Genomic DNA, 21,444 nt, shown 5'->3' on the forward strand with positions numbered 1-21,444 from the left:
TGATTTAAATCTGCTACCCCTTATCCAAAACCTCTTGTTCTCAATTTCCCCACATGGTGAAAGGTCTACACCTGCTTTATTAATCCTCTTTAGGATCTTATCTACAACAATTAGATCTCGTCTCATTCTTCGAACCTCCACAGCATGTCGGTGTAAATTGCTCAATCTGTCTTCAGAAGACAAGCCCTCTTATCTTTGGAACCAATCTGGTTAAACTCCTCTGAACTGCCTCCATTACAACTATGTCCCTCCTCAAGTAAAAGCACCACAACGTACACAATACTCCAGGTGCAGACTCATTAATTCCTTGTACAGTTGCAGCAACACATCACTACTTCTTTGCACTATACATTAAGCAATAAATGCCAAAATTCCATTGGTCTTTCATATTACCTGCTGGACAGCATATTAGCTCCTTGAGATTTATGCACAAAGACACCCAGATCCCTCTGCACTGAAGCACTCTCAAGTTTCTTTCCATTTCGATAATCGGCTAACTTTCTATTCTTCTCCCCAAATTGGTTCACCTCACACTTACCCACGTTAAACAGCATCTGCCAAATGTTGCCCCATTCACCAAACCTTTTCAGATCCATTTATACATTTCTTATTTATTTCTTTCAGCTTACTTTCCCAGTTATTTTAGTGTCATCTGTAAATTTGGATAAAATACTTTCTATCTCAACATCCGAGTCATTGATATGAATAGTACAGAGTTGGAGTCTGAGGACTGAATCCTGGGGCATCTCATTCCTTCTGTTCTGCCAACCAGAAAAAGAAACATTTATCTGGAGTCTCAGCTTTCTGTTGGTTAGCCAATCTTCTGTGTCAGTGAATAAATTACCCCTAACCCCATGTGATCTTACTTTGCGTGATAACCTTTTCTGTGGCACTGCTTTCTGGAAGTCCAGGTATCTACAGCGTCCCCATTCTCCACTTTGCTTGTTACATTTTCAAAGAACTCGAGCAAATTAGTCAAAGTTGGTTTACTCTTCATAAAACCATGCTGACTGGAATAGATTTATTTCAACTTTCCAAATGTCCTGTTATTACTTCCTTTATAATGGATTCTAACAATTACCCAACAGCATATATTAAACTAACTGGTCCATACTTTCCTGCTTTCTGCCTCCCTCCTGTTTTGAATAAGGGCGCTCCAATAGCATTTTCCAATCCACTGAAACCTTCCCTGTATCCAGGGAGTTTTGAAAAGTTATACCCAGTGGATCCACGATCTCTGCTTTCACTTCCTATAAGACCTGAGCAGGACCCCCTCAGGCCCTGGGGAATTGTCTGTTTTCAATCCCAATATTTTGCTTAGTCCTGTTTCCCTCGTGATGGTGATTGTTCTCAGTTCCTCCCTGTTACTCATTCCCCGCATTCCCTATTACTATTGAAATGGCACTAGTGTCCTCCACATGGAATGTGAAGCAAAATATGAATTTAGTGTCTCTGCCATTTCTCTTTTCCCCAGGATTAACTCCCCAGCCTCACCCTCCAAGGGACCAACAATCATGTGAGATGTTCTCTTCCCTTTTCTCTGCTGATAGAGGATTTTGCTGTATTTTTAATAGATTGCACTTATTTTCTTTCATAATTGCTAATGAGTAACCCTTTGTTGATCTTTAAAAGTTTACTGACCCTGACTTCATGAAAAACGTTGCATTATGTTCAACATTCCATTCAACACACAGCGCTCTTTTATTTATTCACAACTCTAACTGAACCATGGGATTTCTGTTTCTAAGAGAATAATATCTTTCTTGAATTCAAACTTTCTGAATTAGGGGGGAGTTCCTTGGCCCAGTTGAGCCTGATTCTGAGACGGTTTCTCCAACAAGGACTGACTTGGCCTTGACTGTCTCCTGAAACTTCCATTTCATCAGATGGGACTGTCTGACTGACTCCAATCTGCTCCAGGCTCTGGGCAACTTGCTTTTGGAGTAACTATGATCCCAACAATCCAATTCAACACATTAATTTGGTTTTGCTCAACTTTCTTTTATTTGTGAACTTATGGAAGGCAAATATGGTCTATTTACAGAAACCTAACACTTCCATGCTAATATGAGTTGACCAAATATCTATGAAAACCACATATTTTCATTATCCTTCCTGGTAGCCACTTCAATCTCCTGTCCATCATTCTCCCCCTGTCATCACTGTCTCTCTGTTGTCCTGTTTTGTTGACTGACTGTGTAACTATGGGTACAGCAATCAAAACCTTATTTGAGACTGTCAAGTAAACAATACAGCTGGCCTTCTGGAAATAGATGTATGAAGAACATGATGATAAATTTAAACATTTGCCAGTTGGTGACTCAATAACAGCTGACATTTCTTTCAATAACAGCAAAACACTGCAGATGCTGAAAATCTGAAACAAACACAGAATGCTGGAGAGACTCAGCAGGTCTGGCTGCTTCTGGGGAGAGAGACACAGAGTTAAAATTTCAAGTCAGGTTTAGCTGTTCAGAACTGATGTCGTAGTAACACCACATCGTTGTACCTCTGCTTTTATTAACTACTGTTGTCAGAGAGAACAGATTCAACTGAGAAGATTTGGTCGCATCTGTGATGAGAAAAACTAATTTAATGTTTGAAATCTGATATGATACTTCTTCAGAATGGAAAGTAGCTGGAAATACTGACAGAATGGAAGGAGGAGAGAGCAGAACAGATTGTCTTTGTCTTTTGCTCTGGACCTCTGCACAGTGATCATAGCGGTAAAGGAGTGATAGAGATGTAAAACAGGTGTTAATATACATCACTTTAAAAGAGAAAATGAGTCCTCTGTGTTGAGAGCAAGCCAACGAGCTATAGCTCGGGGATGTGAGAAGAATAGAGTACAAAGGAAGATTGGGGAACTCTGTATGGAGTCCTAGAGGCTGTAAACTGCCTTAGCGGAAAATAAGATGTTGATCCTCCAACTTGCAATGAGCTTCATTTGAACCGGGAGCAGGCTACGGACAGAAATGTCAGTGTGGGAGCAAGGTCATTTCCTGAAATGGCAAGCAACTGGAAGCTTGGGGTCATTCGTATAAACAGAGGGGAGATTCTGCAAAGCAGGCACTCAGTCTGTGCTCGGTCTCACCAATACACAAGAGGCTGCATTGTGAGTGACAGTATTACCTGCAGGGTTTGGTATTTGAACTCTCCAGTGTCCTCACTGCGTAACTGAGTCCTTGATCCAATCTGCTAACTTGCAGCAATCTCTAACGGCTTATGACTGCAACGCTGCTGAAGTTTACACAAACTGACAGCAGTTTGTATTTTGGCTTGTCCGAGGTGAACAAACTCTCGAGTGTTTTGGATGTTTCAGGCCCTTGCTCTATTAAAAACATTGTTCTTCTCCACCTCCACCCAACCTGATTCACATCTGGGTTATCAGGATTTCTATTAGCAGTGAATCACATCTGGATCCAGTCCACGTTCTCAACAAATGATTCTCTGTCATGACTGTACTCTCTTAGCCATCCCATAATACCTGCTGATGCAGCCATCTTGTCAGGTCAATCCTCCAACATTCACAAACAGCCTTTCTCTTAAGGTTTCAGTTTACTTTGAAACATGCACTTTGTTTTTTATGGAACTTTTTCCCAATCCAGGTTTGTCTGGGGAATCCTCGATCCCACCTCGTCACCAGACAGTGATCTTTGTGTGGAACCTGCAGACACATGGAGATCAAATGTCCATCTGACCCGGTTTATTCCAATTTGCTGATGTACATCCACAAATGGCCACAAGCGGGTGCTTTTACAGAAACAAACACAAGTTGTGCTGAGAGGAGGAATGTGACCAGAGTCACACTGAGAGTTTCAGGGGATGAGTTGGGAGAGGGGGGCAGTACAGAGAACAGGGGATTGTAATTGTGGTGAACACAGTGAGGAAATAAAATGTCTGCAGAGTGAGACAGAGCAGGGGGATCTCAGGTTGGCAAGCTGGGAGTAGAGAGTGACTGGCAGCTGTCTGAGCTGGGACTTGCTCTGAGATAGCTGTAACGTCACATTGGGATGGTCACTCTGCCATGTAAAGGCAGCTGAAGGTATGACACTTCAACCAGGGACAGAGGTACCACCTCCATCCAAACCTCCGGCCAGTATTGCACTTGAAGTTCAATCTTTGTTCTCAAAAAATACTGCCTGGCTTTTTGATTCGACTTAATATCGACACATGTACCTCAGTACAGTGAAACTTTTTCTGTTGCACGCAATCCAGACAGATCATACCAGACAATGTGCATTACGGCAATAGAACAGAGCCAAGAACACAATGTTACAGCTGCAGAGAATGTGCACAAAGAGCGAGATCAACATTAAATGTAAAATTTGAGAAGTCCACTCAAAACTGTAATAACAGCGGGGAAGAAGCTGTTCTTGAATCTGTTGGTGCGTGTGTTTGAGCTTTTGTACCTTCCACCTAACAAAAGAGATTGGAGGAGTTTATAACCAGGGTGTGGGGGAGGGGTCTTTGATGATGTTGGTTGGAGGAGATTATAACTGGGGTGTTGGGGGAGGGGTCTTTGATGATGTAGCTGTCTTCCCGAGGCAGTGAGAAGTATAGATGGAGTCAGCGGATGGAAGGTTGGTTTGTGTGATGGACTGGGCTGTGTTCACAACTCCCTGTCGTTTCTTACAGTCCTGGACAGTCCAGTTGCCATCCCAAGCTGTGATGTGTCTGGATAGAAGGCTTTCTATGGTGCATCTATAAAAGTTGTTGAGCCTTTATGGACATACTGAATTTCCTCAGCCTCCTGAGGAAGTGGAGGTGTTGTTGTGCTGTACTTCACTTCACTGATGACTCCATCTTCATTGGATGTTTTGTTAAAGTCTCCTGCCTGAACAAAGATTGGTGCATCAACATGTTCTGTCCCTTTGGCGCTGTAATACTTTACTGAATCAAATGTTTTCAATCTTTCTTTTCCTTTCCTTATCTTTCCTCAATGCCTTACACCCAGAATGACTGAACATCCTTACTCCCAGTTTTCCAGCCAGGGCTCAATTATTTCCATGACATCGCAGTCTCATGTGGCTGTTTCTCCCCACAGCTCACCAATATTCTTTACATATAAACACTCCAGAGCTCACCAGGATTGCTTCACATTTTCTCTGATCCGAATTCATTTTGTGTGATTTCTAACCCTGTCTGTCCCAGGCTGCTCTGTACCTTGCTTCTCCTTTACTTTTTGTGAGGATTACATTCTCATCCCCAGCCCTGTGTTAAAATAGTTTAAGCCCTTCCCCACAGCACCAGGTAACCATTCCATCAGGATATGGATAACCAGAACCTTCATCCATCTTGAACAGGTCCTTACAGTCACTGAACTGGACCAGGAAGTTGAAGCTCTCCCTCTTGCACTATCTTTCCAGCGACATTTTGTCACCTCATACGGTTCCATTTTCACTGTTATTAATGCAGGGCAATGGGAATAATTCAAAATGTTCAATCTTTGAAGCTTTTGTAACTTTCTCTCCCTCTCAATCCTTAAACTCCTATTGGAGAATCTCATCCTCATCATCCCGAAGTTATTGGTTCCACCATGGACCTTCTGCCTCTTCCTCTCTGACCCCTCCCCCCAGCAGAAAGTTCTCCATTCTCTGCATGATGTCTCTTCCCCTGGTACTGGGTCGGCAGTATATCATTCCGCACTGACCTTACCAGGAGTACAATTGCTTGTTAGTCCTTTTGACGAACCGATCCAGAATTTGTCTTGTGCTCCTTCAGTTCAGAGTGTAGGGCTCTGCCTCCAGGTACTAGGTTTGGGACTGTACTTTTTTAATGTACCATCACCCTTATTGATACTCACAGAGTCATAGAGTCTGACATCATGGAAACAGACCCTTCAGTCCAACTCATCCGTGCCAACCAATTTACTCAAACTACACTCGCCCCACTTTGCTGCATTTGGCCCATATCCCTCTAAACCTTTCCTATTTTGTCCTATTACTTTCAATGATCTGTGTACATATACACCCAGCTCCCTCTGCTCCTGCAGCCCCTTTAGAATTATACCCCTGATTTTACATTGCCTTTCAATGTTCTTTCAACCAGAATTTATTGAGCAAGTGATTTCTAGTGTAGATCAAAGGGAACCAGTAGATGGAAAATAATGGATTGCTAAAATATATTCAATAAGGTGCCACAGAAAAGATTAATAAACAAATTAAAGCCTAATGGAGTCGGGGGGATATTCAGAATAGACAGAGGCTTGAGTAATAGACAGGAATCACAGATGGAGCTTGAATATTCCGATTGGCAGGAATGGGATAACAATTAGACAGCAATATTCCCAGAGGGTTCCAGCCGTTTGCCCCTATTAGAGGGAACACCCAGTTGTTGCTGTGACCTGCTCTCCCTGCCTGCCCTGAATGAATCCAGCTGCCTTTCACCGTGAGCTCAAGCAACTGGAGGCTTTTCCTGTAAACCCAGGGCCCCTTGGATTCAGAAACATCCTGAAGGTCTCTCACATAGTGCCGCAGGTTCAGGCTACAGCTTGGAGCTGGGCCTGCCATCCAACTGAAGTGGAAAATCTCTCTTGGGATAAATATGACAAAGCTGGTTAATGAGGATTGAGATCCCGGAATGTTCATTCTGTGGCTGTCTGCCTCCCTCGAGCTGATTGTGGAGAATCTCTCCTCCTCACCAGCACATTCCAATCATCATCAAATTCTCCATTTCCACTCTGATTAGAACTCACCCAATTCTGTAAAATTGCAGATCTTGGAAATAATGATGTTGTGGAGAGTCTTTGAGGGTCAAACATGTTACGAGTGTTGAACCAGCTACAAGCTCACAGCATTTCCCATCGAATCAAGCAGCAGCTTCCAGCTTATTGCCTGTTAATGTTCAATCCCTGACATCGCAGTTTCTCTCCCAAACAACCTGTTCACAGATGGTATGGCACATCTTCTGGAGCAAAGTAGGACCTGAACCTGGGCATCCTGGCTCAGAGGTAGGGACACTACCACTGTACCACAACAGCTCTGCAGTTTCTTTTTGAGGAACAACAGTCAGATTGGTTCCAATCTGATTTCCACTTATCTGGTATTAACCAGTGAATTCCAAGTACAGCAAACGTTGTTTTAACTGTCTGTCTCAATAAACAGGCAAAAACTATATACCTCAAATATCGCAAAGCTGATTCTACTGTGGTCTGTTTTACGGTCAAAAAATGTAGAGATTTGGTTCAGTTTAAGGTAGATTAGAGGTTGTTAGCTTTGAGTTTGTTCAATGATGCCTGTGCGAGCTGATAAAGAATGTTTAACTTTTTGACCCAGCTGGGAGTCTTCCAGAAGCAAGACAGTCCTGAGGTTGTGATGGAGATAATTATTGTGGAAGAAGCTATTCTTTAAACAGAAACTGGGAGGTTTTGGGTATAAAAGGAAACCTAAGTAAAAAAGAAAAGTCAAACCCAAAATCTGCCAAAAACATGGTCTGTTGTGCTGAACCAAAGGACTCAGGTAATTTATGTTTGGAGAGAGAAAGAGCAAGGTTGAGTAAATTGGGGAGGGTCGATTAGCTCTCTAAAGAGAGAAGAAATCTATTTGGACGACTTGCCAAGGAAGTGTCAATGTGTGTGTCATGGAGTGTGATGCGTGACTGTCAATGATACCAATATTGTTCCATTTTATTCCCTTTTGGACGACACCATTCATATAAACTGGACACTGATGTCACATGGTGCTGGTGTAAGATCGATGTAGTGGGGTGCTGCACAGCAACATGTCCGCTCCCTTGGCTGATGACGGCTGGAAACCACAACAACGTGTCTGGCTTTGTGTCTGCACCAAAGGGAAGATACAACAACAATATTGTGAGCTATTAATGGCATAGGAAGAGAAGAGGATGAAGTTCTGAGGAGAGAATATGGGAAATTAGGGAGGAGGTTAAAAAATAGGTCCTGGAGGGTAGTAATGCCTAGATTACACCCATTGTAGGAATAGAAGGATATGGCAGATGAATGTGTGGTTAAAGAGCGGTTGCAGGGGAAAAGGATTCACAATTTTGGATCATTGGAATCTCTTCTGGGGAAGGGGTGTTCTGTCTAAGAAGGACAGACTGCATTTGAATTTGAAGGGCACTAACAAACCCATTGGGAGATTTGCTGGAGCAACTTGCGAGGATTTAAATTTGTCAAGGGGACCAGGTGGGAGACATTTGTCCTTCTAATTCGTGGAGGCTGTGGTCTATCCAAAGGGATCTGTCTCTATTTGGTGGGTATGACGACAGTTAATCTCCTGGTCATTATTTCCAATGTGATAATCTACTACATACTTTCCTCCTATTTCCCATTTTCATTTCCGCACTTCACCTCAATAATTACCATCAATGAGGCGATCAACTACACAGCTGTTGACTGTTCTGTTTGGCTCACGGTTGCTTTCACTGTTGATCATTTTGTCCTCATTTGTTGCCAGAGGTTGAGAGCAAGGTATTGCAGGGAAAAAACTGCAGCTGTGGTGATAGTGACTTTGTGTGCTGTGTCCTTACACACAAATATTCCCTTGTATTTTGGTTTTGAGCCAATCTATATCATTAACAATGTGGAGTGAGGCGCTCATTTCAAACCAGACTATTTTATCTTGACCAACCTCATGATGTCGGAAATGTACACCACTTCATTCAGGGTCCTGTTATGGAGAATTGAAGAAGCCATATCCAATTGACCATGATTTGAAATTTTGGACATTTTGTTTGAATTCCTGGTCTTGGGGATATAAAACACCTTGTGAATCTAATTGGCTAAACCAAATACTCAAAATTTTGGAAATAGCCCAAATCCCAATATTTCCAAAGTACTCAAACTCTCCATCGTGGCAATATGGCACAGCTTTCTTGAAACTGTCGATATTTTAGCTGAAATATCACGAAGCTTGTTGTAATTCCCAGGAAGAGCAAAGCTGGGAATATCTGGGAAATGGGGCAGTTGCAACACAGACTGATCACTGGGAAATTGCTGAGCTAGGGGTTCACTCCAAAGGGAGTGAAAGAGTTTTCACCAAGACACAACTCAGTGGATCATAAATAATCAGAAGCACCAGCGTCCACCGCTTCCTCTGGCAGCTCATTCCACACATGCACCGCCCTCGGTCCCTTTCATATCTTTCCCCTTTCAGTTTAAACCTATGCCTTCTAGTTTTGGACTCCCACAATGCCAGGGAAAAGACCTTGTCTAATGACCCTATGCTTCCCCGTTTTGATTTTAAAACCCTCAGAAGGTCACCCCACAGCCTCCTTCAAGATTGTTACTGTCCAGTTGTTTTTCAAATCAACTTGTCAAAGATATTATTACACACCTCTGGAGAAAGTGGGACTTGAGCCCAGGTCTCCTGATGCAGAGATAGGGACATTACTACTGCGGCACAAGAGTCCCTGGTTACTGTCTCGTCCTGGTGGAGAGAAGATGTTGCTTGCCTCTTGTCAGACAAGTTTTTGTTGCAAACGTTTCGTCCCCTGGCTAGGAGACATCATCAGTGCTGTGGAGCCTCCTGCGAAGCGCTTCTTTGATGTTTCTTCCGGCATTTATAGTGGTCTGTCCTTGCCGCTTCCGGGTGTCAGTTTCAGCTGTCCGCTGTAGTGATTGGTATATTGGGTCCAGGTCGATGTGTCTGTTGATGGAATTTGTGGATGAATGCCATGCCTCTAGGAATTCCCTGGCTGTTCTCTGTCTTGCTTGCCCTATGATAGTAGTGTTTTCCCAGTCGAATTCATGTTGCTTGTTGTCTGAGTGTGTGGCTACTAGGGATAGCTGGTCGTGTCGTTTCGTGACTAGTTGGTGTTCATGTATGCGGATTGTTAGCTGTCTTCCTGTTTGTCCTATATAGTGTTTTGTGCAGTCCACCCCAACACACACAAATGAAGCTGCATCAGGACACTATTCAAAAGAGCTACAACACACTGCAGTACACCAGAACTGCGAAAAGAGGAAGAGGAACACCTATACAAGGTATTCGCCAAAAACGGATACCCGCACAACTTTATCAACAGATGCCTAAGAGATAGACCACGGAACGAGGACATGCCACAACCAAAAGGACTAGCCACACTACCATACATCAGGAGCGTTTCAGAACTGACAGCCAGACTACTGCGACCCCTAGGACTCATAACGGCACACAAACCAACAGCCACGCTCAGACAACAACTTACTAGAACAAAGGAGCCAATACCCAACATGAGCAAAACTAATGTAGTTTATAAAATACCATGCAAGGACTGCACAAAACACTATATAGGACAAACAGGAAGAGAGCTAACAATCCGCATACATGAACACCGACTAGCCACGAAACGACACGACCAGCTATCCCTAGGAGCCACACACTCAGACAACAAGCAACATGAATTCGACTGAGAAAACACTACTATCATAGGGCAAGCAAGACAGAGAACAGCCAGGGAATTCCTAGAGGCATGGCATTCATCCACAAATTCCATCAACAGACACATCGACCTGGACCCAATATACCAATCACTACAGCGGACAGCTGAAACTGACACCCGGAAGCGGCAAGGACAGACCACTATAAATGCCGGAAGAAACATCAAAGAAGCACTTCGCAGGAGGCTCCACAGCACTGATGATGTCTCCTAGCCAGGGGACGAAACGTTTGCAACAAAAACTTCCAGCTCGGCGAACAGAACCACTACAACAAGCACCCGAGCTACAAATCTTCGCACAAACTCTTGTCAGACAAATTTAAATACTGTCAAGACCTTGCTGTGTGTGTTCAGGAGCTGTTTGACTATCTGAGGAACTGAATAATGAAAAGCTTGAACACATGTCCTGATGCTGAGATGAGAATATTCCCAGTGAGCTAAGACTTGACATACAAACAAGTTTGAGTTTAAAGGCAGAATTCATACTGTTTTCATTATTTGACATATTGAATAATTGAAACAATGAATACATAATTATCTTAATCAAATTTTCTCTGAATTGAGTCTGAGCCAGTGCCTAACCATGGGTTTGTACAGATGCTCAGCAGTTGAAGCATAACTGCAGAATATTCTGCAATCAGAAAGGGATCTGTATACTGAGCTGGATTGTAATGAATGTAATCCACAGCACGATGAAAGTGCTAGACATGGCGAACAGTAAAATGATGGATTTCCTTCGGCTCTGCATCTCTGCATCGTCGCTGTACTGGGTGTTGCGTTGACCTTGCAGTGCTCTGCGGGTTCGATCCCATGTGTCGAACAGTCAGAGTGCTAAGCAGTAAAATCAGGAAGGGTGGTAACAATGGTTTTAAAATTGTATCAAGTCAGTCACACATCACCCATCCTGTTAATGTGAAATAAGTTGGTTTGGACTGAGCACCCCACTCCATGTTGTTAATTACATAGTCAGGTTCAAAACAAAATGCAAGCGGAAGACTTTGAAGCAGAAGACAATACAGACAGTTGCTATAAACACAGCTACGGTCGTCTCTCTACAATACTTCTCTCTGAACTTTTAACAACAAATGAGGACAAAGCGATCGACAATGAAAGCAATCGTGGGCCAGACAGAGCAGTCAATGGTCACATAGTTGATCACCTCATTGATAGTGTATGTGGAAGTGTAGTCAAGAAATGAGAATGGACAGTAGTATCCAAGTACGTAATAGGTTATCACATTGAAAATAATGACCAGTAGGTCTGCTGTTGTCGTACCCACCAAGTGAAGGGTGATCCCTTTGGACAGACCACAGACTCCTTGTGACAAAAGGATAATTGTCAGGATATTACCTACAAATAAAAGAGCAAATTCTCAAAATTAATGACAGAGCATTGCTTGGAGGTTATAGCTCAGCATCAGGTCATTTATTCTAACATACCTGTGTGGGTGTTTTTGCTCCACAACAACACACACCTATGTCACTTCCTCTCAGATATCAAAATGTCATATAAAATCAGAAGGTGCTGGAGAAACTCAGTAGACCCTGTGGCATTTGTGGAGAAAGAAACGAGTTAATGTTTCAAATCCAGTCCAGTAAGACTCTTCTTCAAAGCACTTCTTCAGGTTTCCAGCATCTGCATTATTTGACTTTGATATCAAAATGTTACTTTCCTCTTCACTTCCACAGTGACTAGCCCCGAACTGATAAACTCACCATATCTGTATGGGTGTGGCAATACTGTATAGATTACAAAGAAATAAATTCCTCCCCAAATTGGCAAGTTTTAGCAACATGACCTGGAACACAGGAATTTATAGACTGAAGAAGAGGGAGGTCGATTGAGTTTGCCTTCTCCCATCCTGATATTTGCATATTCCAGGATAATAGAGTTGGTGATTAGTCATAGAGATCAATCTTTATCCAGACCTAGACATATATGAGGCAATGAAAACCCTCAGTGATAGAGTCCTCTCAAGCTTGGTTAATTTATTATAAATCACCTCCCAAAAACCTCATACTAAATCCCAGAATGTTTTCTGAAAGTGAAGAAATTTAATAAATAGCAGAAAGAGTTGTTCATTGAAAGAATATCCTGGACGTGGATTGAACATGGAGAGAGATTGAGGTGCAGTATGTTGAAAGATGCATCAAGATCAGAGTGAAAGAGCCATGAGGATAAAAGCAATCAGATTCCGCTTTTTACCAGGGACTTTGAGGAGAGCAAGAAAATTGTAGGAAATGAAAGTTGTCTGTTCGATTACCAACAGTTCCATTAGATCCAATTTTCAGGAGCGGAGAATACAAAATCAATGACGACAGACCCTGAATCACCAGATGTTCTCTGTTTGTGACAGTTCCCTAAACATTTGGATATCCTATTTCTGAACAATATAAATAGTCTGAAAAATGAACAACAAATAGAATCATGTTTCTGTTCCCCAAGACCATTTGCTCACCTCATATCCGCAGCATCAGTGCAGGAACTCTCCACTTGCCACGATAGATACAGAGGTTACTGCCATTTGTTACAATGCAGTTTAACACTGTTATTACTCATTTATCTGAGACTGTTTATTCTGCTCTGTTCACCTCATTCAGGTCTTTTTGACCGAATTGATCAAAATGAATTCTTACCTGAAATAAGATTGAAGCTTCAATGTGAGAATCTGATTTCCTTGGTCTTCATTTACTCATTGGGAAAAAAAATCCATTTGGCTTGGGCTAGTTTGATGCAAAGGTTACCCAGTCATTCCCATTCCCTTGTTCATTCCCTGTAAATATTTCCTTTACAGATTGTTATGATGATGTGGGTTTACTGTAACTTTAAGAAAGTTAATAGCTAGCAGAACTACCTGACAGCACCAAGTTTTCTGAACAAGATATAATGTAACCTTTTGGTCCATCAGCCAGTGTAGCTGGTTGCCTGGAGACAAAAGCAAATTTGGATTAGGCCAGTCAGTTTAAATTATACCCCCCAAAAACTATCAAACTCCAATCAAGTCTGAATTTAGTATATTGACAATATTCAGAGCCAATCACGCCATCCGAACCTTTGTGGGTATAAGGCTGGTGGAATTTGAACATCTGGGGGAGAACTGTCAAAAGACCAACAGACGTAGGCGATGCTAGTTAGGTCACTCTGAGAGAGACCTGTCTAGAGAAGGAGTTTGCACAGAGAAAAACATCGACACTGATCTGGAGAGCAAATCTGCAAAGAGAAGATTCGACAGCTGGGTGGTTTTGAATTGGAATTGTTCAGTAAATCTTACTCGTGGAGTTTTATTGGACTAGTGTTACAGAAGGAAAAGTAAATGATAGCTTCGAGAAAGGGGATGTAAATAGTTGTTAGTTAATCTCTCTCTGTTATATTTGAACAAATAAAGTTGTTAATTTGTACTTTAAGTAGTTCTTGGTCACTCGAGTTTTCACAGGTTACTGCATGGGGTAAATCTTTTCTGTGGTGCTGGTTTAAATGAAGCAGGAGAGTTTACCCAGTGTCTTAACAAGATGTAGCTGTGGCTCAGTGGCATTACCTTGGTCTGAATCACAAGGCTCTGGGTTCCAGTCCCCTGTGAGAAAGAAGCAATTCTTCACTCAATGGCTGGTGACCCAATGTCATTCTCTCCCACAGGAGGCAGTGGAGGCCAAGTCACTGAATATCACCAAGAAAGAGATTAATAACGTTTCAGGTATTAAAACTACTAAGGGGTATAGGGGCAAAATAAGAATATGGCATTGAGATCGGGGACTAGGTATGGTCATAATGAATGGACTACTCCTGCTCCCAGTTTCTGTTTCTGTGCTTGAGCAGAAATGTCAAGACTGATGGTCCAGTGCAGAATTGAAGGAACACTTCATTTTTTGTGGTTCAGCTTTTCAGTAACAAAACATTAGTGTTTTTCCAAGGCCCTCTCTACCTTGCCAAGTTGTTGTAAAAGATCCTATGGCACTACTTGGAGGTTATGCTCCAGGGGAGACTGAAGCATTGGTTTAGATTCTTGCAGCAAATTCTGTTCCTGAGCTTCTGATTCTATCCCTCTGACAACTGTTTAATAATAAAGCAGGCTTCCTGCAAACAGAGTTATATTTGACTCATCACTAGCTGAAACCCAATTGCTGTTCCCATTACCTCTTGACTTAACTGTACCAATGTACAGCTTGCTGGCCTCCCATATTCTACCCTTCAGAATCTTGCAGCCATCAAAAATATTGCGGCCCATATTTACCTTGCACTGTGTCTGATTCATCTATCAACTGACCTAAAACTGCTCCCAGGTAAATACTGTCTCGATTTTAAAATTATCATCTTTGTTTTCAAATGCCATGTAAATCCCAGTGGGGAATGGAGGCGTTCAATTATACAAGAACCAGAGGGAGAGACTCCACAAATATCCCCATCCTCAATGATAGTGGACAGTGCTCTAATGGGGAACTGAGTCACTAGCAACCTGCTGACTAATACCCCACTCGGATTTGTCTTTGGTCATTGCTGTATAGAAATAACATTATATATTTCTGAATTTTTAATTGTAGATTAAAATGACAAAAGGACTGTTTTATCATAAAAGACTGAGAAGGAATTGCTGTACTTTTAAAAAATGAGTTACTGAAACTCATTGTCAGTGGAGTTTGCACTGTTGCTTTTCAATGAGGAAGAAGCGATGAGGAGACGCTGGCTCTGTGTACAAAGTGAGATGCAGCCAGCAGGAGGTTGCTGATTGGTTTGTGGAGTTGTTTCTGGTTGTGGATACCAAAGGCCATCAGCTTCACAATAACTATCTGATTGGCTCTTCACCTCTGACAGTGCAGTGAGTGTGTTTGTGTATTGAAGAACATGGCGTCAGGCACAGAGAGAAGAATACTGCCTCATGGTCACTTCCAATATTAAACTTCAAAGACAGAAATTAAGATAGAATGCAGTAAAAATATTTAAATCTGTGCTTCTTTATTTCATGTAATGATTATTTTGTTTCTCTAATAATCGGAAGAAATGAATATGTTATTGCATTTCTCAATTTTTCTCTGAATTTAGACTGAGCCAATGCATATATGCATGTGTTTGTACAGGAGCTCAGCAGTTGAAACATGTCTGCAGTGTAGTCTGCGATAAGGAATGGATTTGTGTATTGATCCAGTTCAAACTGACTGCCTGTAATCCTGGAAATAAGGAAAAATGCAACACATGGCATCCACAGCACGATGAAAGTGCCAGAAATGGCAAATAATAAAATGATAGATTTCCTTCGGCTCTGCATCTCTGGATCGTCTCCGTTCTGGGTGTTGCGATGACCTTGCAGTGCTCTGCGGGTTCCATTAGCCATCACAATGTGTCGGACAGTCAGACCGTTGAGAAGTAAAGTCAAAAAGTATGGTAACAATGGGTTTAAAGTTGTGTCAATCCAATCAAAAGTTATCCATTCTGTGAATGTATAATAGGTTGGTTTAAACTCAGCACCCCATTCCACATTGTCAATTATATAGAGAGGTTCAAAGGCAAAATAGACCGGGATGTTTTTGAAGCAGAACACAGTACACACGATTGCAATCATCAGAGCTGCAATTTTTGCCCTGCAATATTTGTCTCTGAATTTTGGACAACAAATAAGGACAAATCGATCAACAGTGAAAGTGACTGTCAACCAGACAGAGCAGTCAATGGCCACATAGTTGAGAACCTCATTAATGCTTGCTAGAGTTGTTTGATCCAGAGGTGAAAATGGGATATAGTAATAAAGTATGTAATAGATTATCACATTAAAAATAATGACCATGAGGTCTGCTGTTGTCATACCCACAAGGTAAAGAGTGATCCCTTTAGATAGACCATAACCTCCTTGAGACAGAAGGACTATTGTTAGGAGGTTACCTATTTAAACAAAAAGTAAAAAAACTTCAAATTATAAATTGGTAAATTATTACCATCGGAATATCTTTTACACAATTATAGACATACAACAGTGTTAACACTTTATTCACGAAATGTTCAGGTAGTTTTATTTCTAATTTTGCCTTATTTCATCATTAAACATTTAATTTGGCAATATCATAATATTAAACCTGTACCAACACTGAATGTGATAGTGAGGATTTATCATGCAGCTTGCATGAGGTCTTAAAAATTCAATTCTTTTGTGTGCAGAAGTTTACGTTATAAATGGTAGGCTTCAGTCTCCATCATCTCGCACAGCAAATCTCCTTTCTCGTTATGTGTCCAGCTTTTCCATGCCTTTATTTCGAAAATGGTACACTTGGTTTGGTCTGGTTAGATTTATCAAGAATGGATATTGTTTATTTCCGACAAACCCTCTGCTTCCGCGTACCACCAGCTGTAAGTTATAAACAAAAGGAACGCCTCTGTAATAACGGTCTTACTCTCTAAAATCAGATATTCCCTTTGTATCTCTTTAAAACCAGACATTATATTGTCATCTCCATGCTGACTTTTCTTTAACAACATCTCTGAACCCTCCCCTGTTCAGCTTATTCTTCCGATGTCCGCAGGGATTTTTTCTTTCTTTGGATATCCAAGTCTTTCAAAAGAATCTCAACGAGCCACACATCTAAATGAACTTCATCCTGTTTAAATGCAGAATCATCCTTATTTTTAACGTAAGTTTCTTAATTCAACACTTCAGTGCTTGTATAATATCTTCCATATTTGCTCGGAGGATTTCAAGCAATCAAAAAATACTTTATTTAGATTGGATTAGATTACTTACAGTGTGGAAACAGGCCCTTCGGCCCAACAAATTCACACTGACCCATCGAAGCGCAACCCACCCAGACCCATTCCCCTACACCTAACACTACGGGCGATTTAGCATGGCCAACTCACATAACTTGCACATTGTTTTGGATTGTGGGAGGAAACTGGAGCAACCAGCCAAAACCCATTAAGGCACAGGGAGAATGTGCAAATTCCATACAGAGAGTCACATGAGGCAGGAATTGAACCCAGGTCTCTGGCGCTGTGAGGCAGCAGTGCTAACCACTGTGCCACCTGTTCAAAATACTTCTTGTCTTTATTCTTCCATTAAGAGATGCCCAGTTCTTACTAACAGGATCAATTACTGCACTGTTTTCAAGCTTTAATTTATGTTCAAGAGTACTATTCCTTCTTCATAGCTCCATGGTGTCACTATTTGTTGTACTGGATTCAAAGTAATTCTTTCCATTGTCCCATCATCAGCCTTTTGTTGTTCTGTGCTTTAACGCTTCTTGCTCAGGTCCTGCCTGCAGATTTAATTGGAATAGCTTAAATTCACCCCCAAGTGCCATTAAACTTGAATTAAAAACAAATCCTATGCATTCTGGAGATCTGAAATAGAAACACAAAATGCTGGACAATTACAGTCGATCTGACAGTATCTGTCAGCTCATACTCCGATATCTGCCTGTGAATCTGACCCTTTGGACATGTTTGATCGAAACAAGAAGTGCCTCACCAGGATTGGACACACATATATTTCTATCAGCCAATTGATTTCCCTTGTACATTTTTAATTGTGATATCTTCACAAAATACAGCCTTATAGTTCCAACACTGTTGAACACAGCTCTCACATAAGGGCACTGAGATGTTGGATCATGTGTTTCTGTTTTTATATCTTCTGCCCATTGGAAGAGATTATAACCAGGGTGGGAGGACTCTTTGATGATGTTGGCTGCCTTCCCAAGGCAGCAAGAGGTGCAGATGGAGATAATGGATGGAAGGTTGGCTTGTATGATGGACTGGGCTGTGTTCACAACTCTCTCTAGTTTCTTATGGTCCTGGGCAGACCAGTTGCCATATCAAGCCATGAGGCTTCCTGATATAATGCTTTTATGTTGCATCGAAAAAAAATCAGTATCTTTATGAACATGCCAAATGTCTTTATCCCCCTAAGGAAGAGAGGTGTTGTTGTGAATTGTTGACAATCGCATCAATATGGATGGACCAGGATCATCACTCCTTGTGATTGGCACTCCTGGGAAAGCTCTTGACCATCTCTACCTCAGCTCCATAGACATATCCTTCGAACCTCCTATGGTGCTGCTATCGGGACAGCCTGGGGCACTGGCACTAGTACTGACAGAGTAAGGAGCTGCTCCAGTCAGAAGGGCTTCATTTAAAGCATGCTGGGGCTGACCTCCTGGAGAATCAATGAACCACGGCTGGGGGGAGCACTCGGTACTAAATAGAGAGCAGAGTGTTCAGGAGGGGGAATGGGTAAACTTACTGAGAGCCTGATGGTGGCAGTTTGATAATGAGACCCAGAGTGAGACAGGAATGGCCCGAATGTAGAAGCATTAAAAAAAACAGGAAATAAGGTCAAAGGGCAAATATTGGTTAAAAAGGCAAAATTCTTTACTTAAAATGCGTGTCATACTGGGAAAACAAATCACAGAATCATGGAATTTACAGCACAGAAGGAGGCCACTTGACCCATTGCGTCCATACTAGCTCCTTGCATAGCTACCAAGCTAGTCCCAGTCTCCAGCCCCATCTCCGTAGCTCTCTAAATTAATCACTTTCAAAGATATATCCAGCTCTCTTTTGAAACATCCTGTGGAATCTGTCTCCACCACTCTGCCAGGCAGCATTTTTCAAATCCTAAGAACTCTCTGAGTAAAGGGGTTTCTCCTCATCTCACTCCTAGCTCACTTGCTGACAGTAATGAAATTGTGACCCTACTTACTGATTGACCAACTAGTGGAAACATGATATCCTTCTTTACTCTGTCAAAACAGTTCATTATTTTAAACAACTCAATAAGGTCACCTTCTCATCTTCTGTGCACCAAAGAGAATAAGTCCAATTTGACTATTCTTTCCTTGTATCTAAAACCCTTCACACTGGTATCATTCCAGCAAATCTCCTTTGCACTCTCTTCATGGCAATAACATCCTTCCTGAAATAAGGTGCCCACAACTGAACACAATGCTCGGGGGTGGGGGATCTGAGCAATGATTTGCACAGGTGTAGCATCACATACTTGCTTTTATATTCTGTGATCCATTTACAAACCCAAGGGTTCCCAAATAAAGCTATTTAGCAACTGCTTCAACTTGCCTGACCACCTTCAGAGAATTATGCGTGTGTACCCTGAGGTCTCTCTGCTCCTGTACTCTCCTCAATGTTGTACATTGAGCCTGCATTATCTCTCTGTGTTTCTTCAACCAACACATATTCCATCACATTTCTCTGCATTGGATTTCATCTCCAGGTACCTAACCACTTGACAAACTTGTCAATATCCCTCTAAAGTCATGGGTAAAGACACAAATGAGGTTATTGGGTATGGTCTTATGGCCATTATGGAGACATGGTTACAAGGAGAAAAAAGATTGGGGACAAAATATTCAGGGGTGTGTAACTTTTCAAAAGGACAGGCAGGAAGTGAAGGGGGATGGGGTAGTTTAGTTAGTACGTGATGGTTAAAAATGATCGGGAGTCACATGATGTAGAATCCATGTGGGCAGGGATAAAAAATAACAAGAACAAGAAGCCAATGGTGGGATGAGTCTATCGGGGCCCTAACAGTGTCTGTTCGATCAGACAGAGAATGATCATGAGATAATGAGGCCATGTAGAAAAGGCAGTGCACTCATCAGAGGTGACATTAATCATCGTGTAGAACGATGATCAAGGGACAACAATAGTCAGGAGGAAAAATTCCTAAAAGGACAGTTTCTTAGAATAAACTGTTATGGATCCAAGCAGGAATCAGGCTATTTTGGATCTAGTAATGTGTAAAGAGGTAGGTTTAACGAATGATTTTAGAGTCAGAGATGTCCGAGAGAAAAATGACAACAAGATGGCAGAATTTAGCCTTCAGTTTGACAGTGAGAAATGTTGGTCAGAAACAACTGTCCTAACCTTACATAAGGGTATTCTATTGGAATGAAAGCTGGCTTGGCTGGAGTTGACTGGGATAATATCTTATCTGAAACAATGCATTTTTTATTCACTTGTGGGACATGGGCGTCACGAGCTGGCCAGAATTTATTGCCAGTCCCGAGTTGCCTTTGAGAAGGTGTTGATGAGCTGCCATCTTGAACCACTGCCGTCTGTGTTCTGTAAGTAGACCCACAATACCCTGGGGGAGGGAATTCTACGATTTTGACCCAGTGACATTAAAGGAACAACAATCCACATCAAAGTCAAGATGGTGAGTGGCTTGCAGGAGTATTTGAAGGTGGTGGTGTTCCCATGCATCTGCTGCCCTTGTCCTTCAACATGAAAGTGGTTGTGGATTTGGTATGTGCCATCTAAGGAGCTTTGATGAATTTCTGCCATGTACCCACTCAGGAGTGTCGATGGTGGAAGGAGTGGGTGCTTGTGGATGTGCCAATCAAGCTGGCTGCTTTTTCCTGAATGGTGTCAAGCTCCTTGGAGCTGCCTTCATCCAGATAAATGGGGAGTATCCCATTACTCTCCCGACTTATTTGTGAGTTACGCACTGCAGTATTCTGAGCCTGTGACCTGCTCTTGTAGCTATTGTGTTTACTGGATGAGTCCAGTTGAGATTTAGGTCAAAGTTAACTTCCAGGATGTTGATAGTGTGGTTTCAGTGTTGGTAACAATTTGAATGCCAACTGACAGTATTAGATTGTCTCTTTCTGGAGATGGTCATAATCTGGCATTTGTGTGGCATGGATGTTACATGCCACTTGTCAACCCAAGCCTGGGTATTGCACAGATCTTGTTGCATTTGAACATGGCCTGCTTAAGCATTGAAGGAATCACGAATGGTGTTGAATATTGTGCAATCATTGGCAAACATCCCCACTTCTGACCTTATGATGGAGGGAAGGTCATTGATGAAGTAGCTGAAGATGGTTGGACCTAGGACTCTGCCCTGGGGAACTCCTGGAACTGAGATAAATTACCTCCAATAACCACAGCCATCTCCCTATGTGCAAGCTATGACTCCAACCAGCAGACAGCCTGTCCATTGACAGCCATTGATTTCAGTTTCGCCCAGGCCCCTTGATATCACATTGAGTCAAATGTGGTCTTGTTGTCAAGGGCTGTCACTCTCACCTCCCCTCTGGAATTCAGCTCTTTTGTCCATGTTTG

The sequence above is a fragment of the Hemiscyllium ocellatum genome, chromosome 10, assembly GCF_020745735.1.
Source record: "Hemiscyllium ocellatum isolate sHemOce1 chromosome 10, sHemOce1.pat.X.cur, whole genome shotgun sequence".
NCBI classification, from domain to species: Eukaryota; Metazoa; Chordata; class Chondrichthyes; order Orectolobiformes; family Hemiscylliidae; genus Hemiscyllium; species Hemiscyllium ocellatum.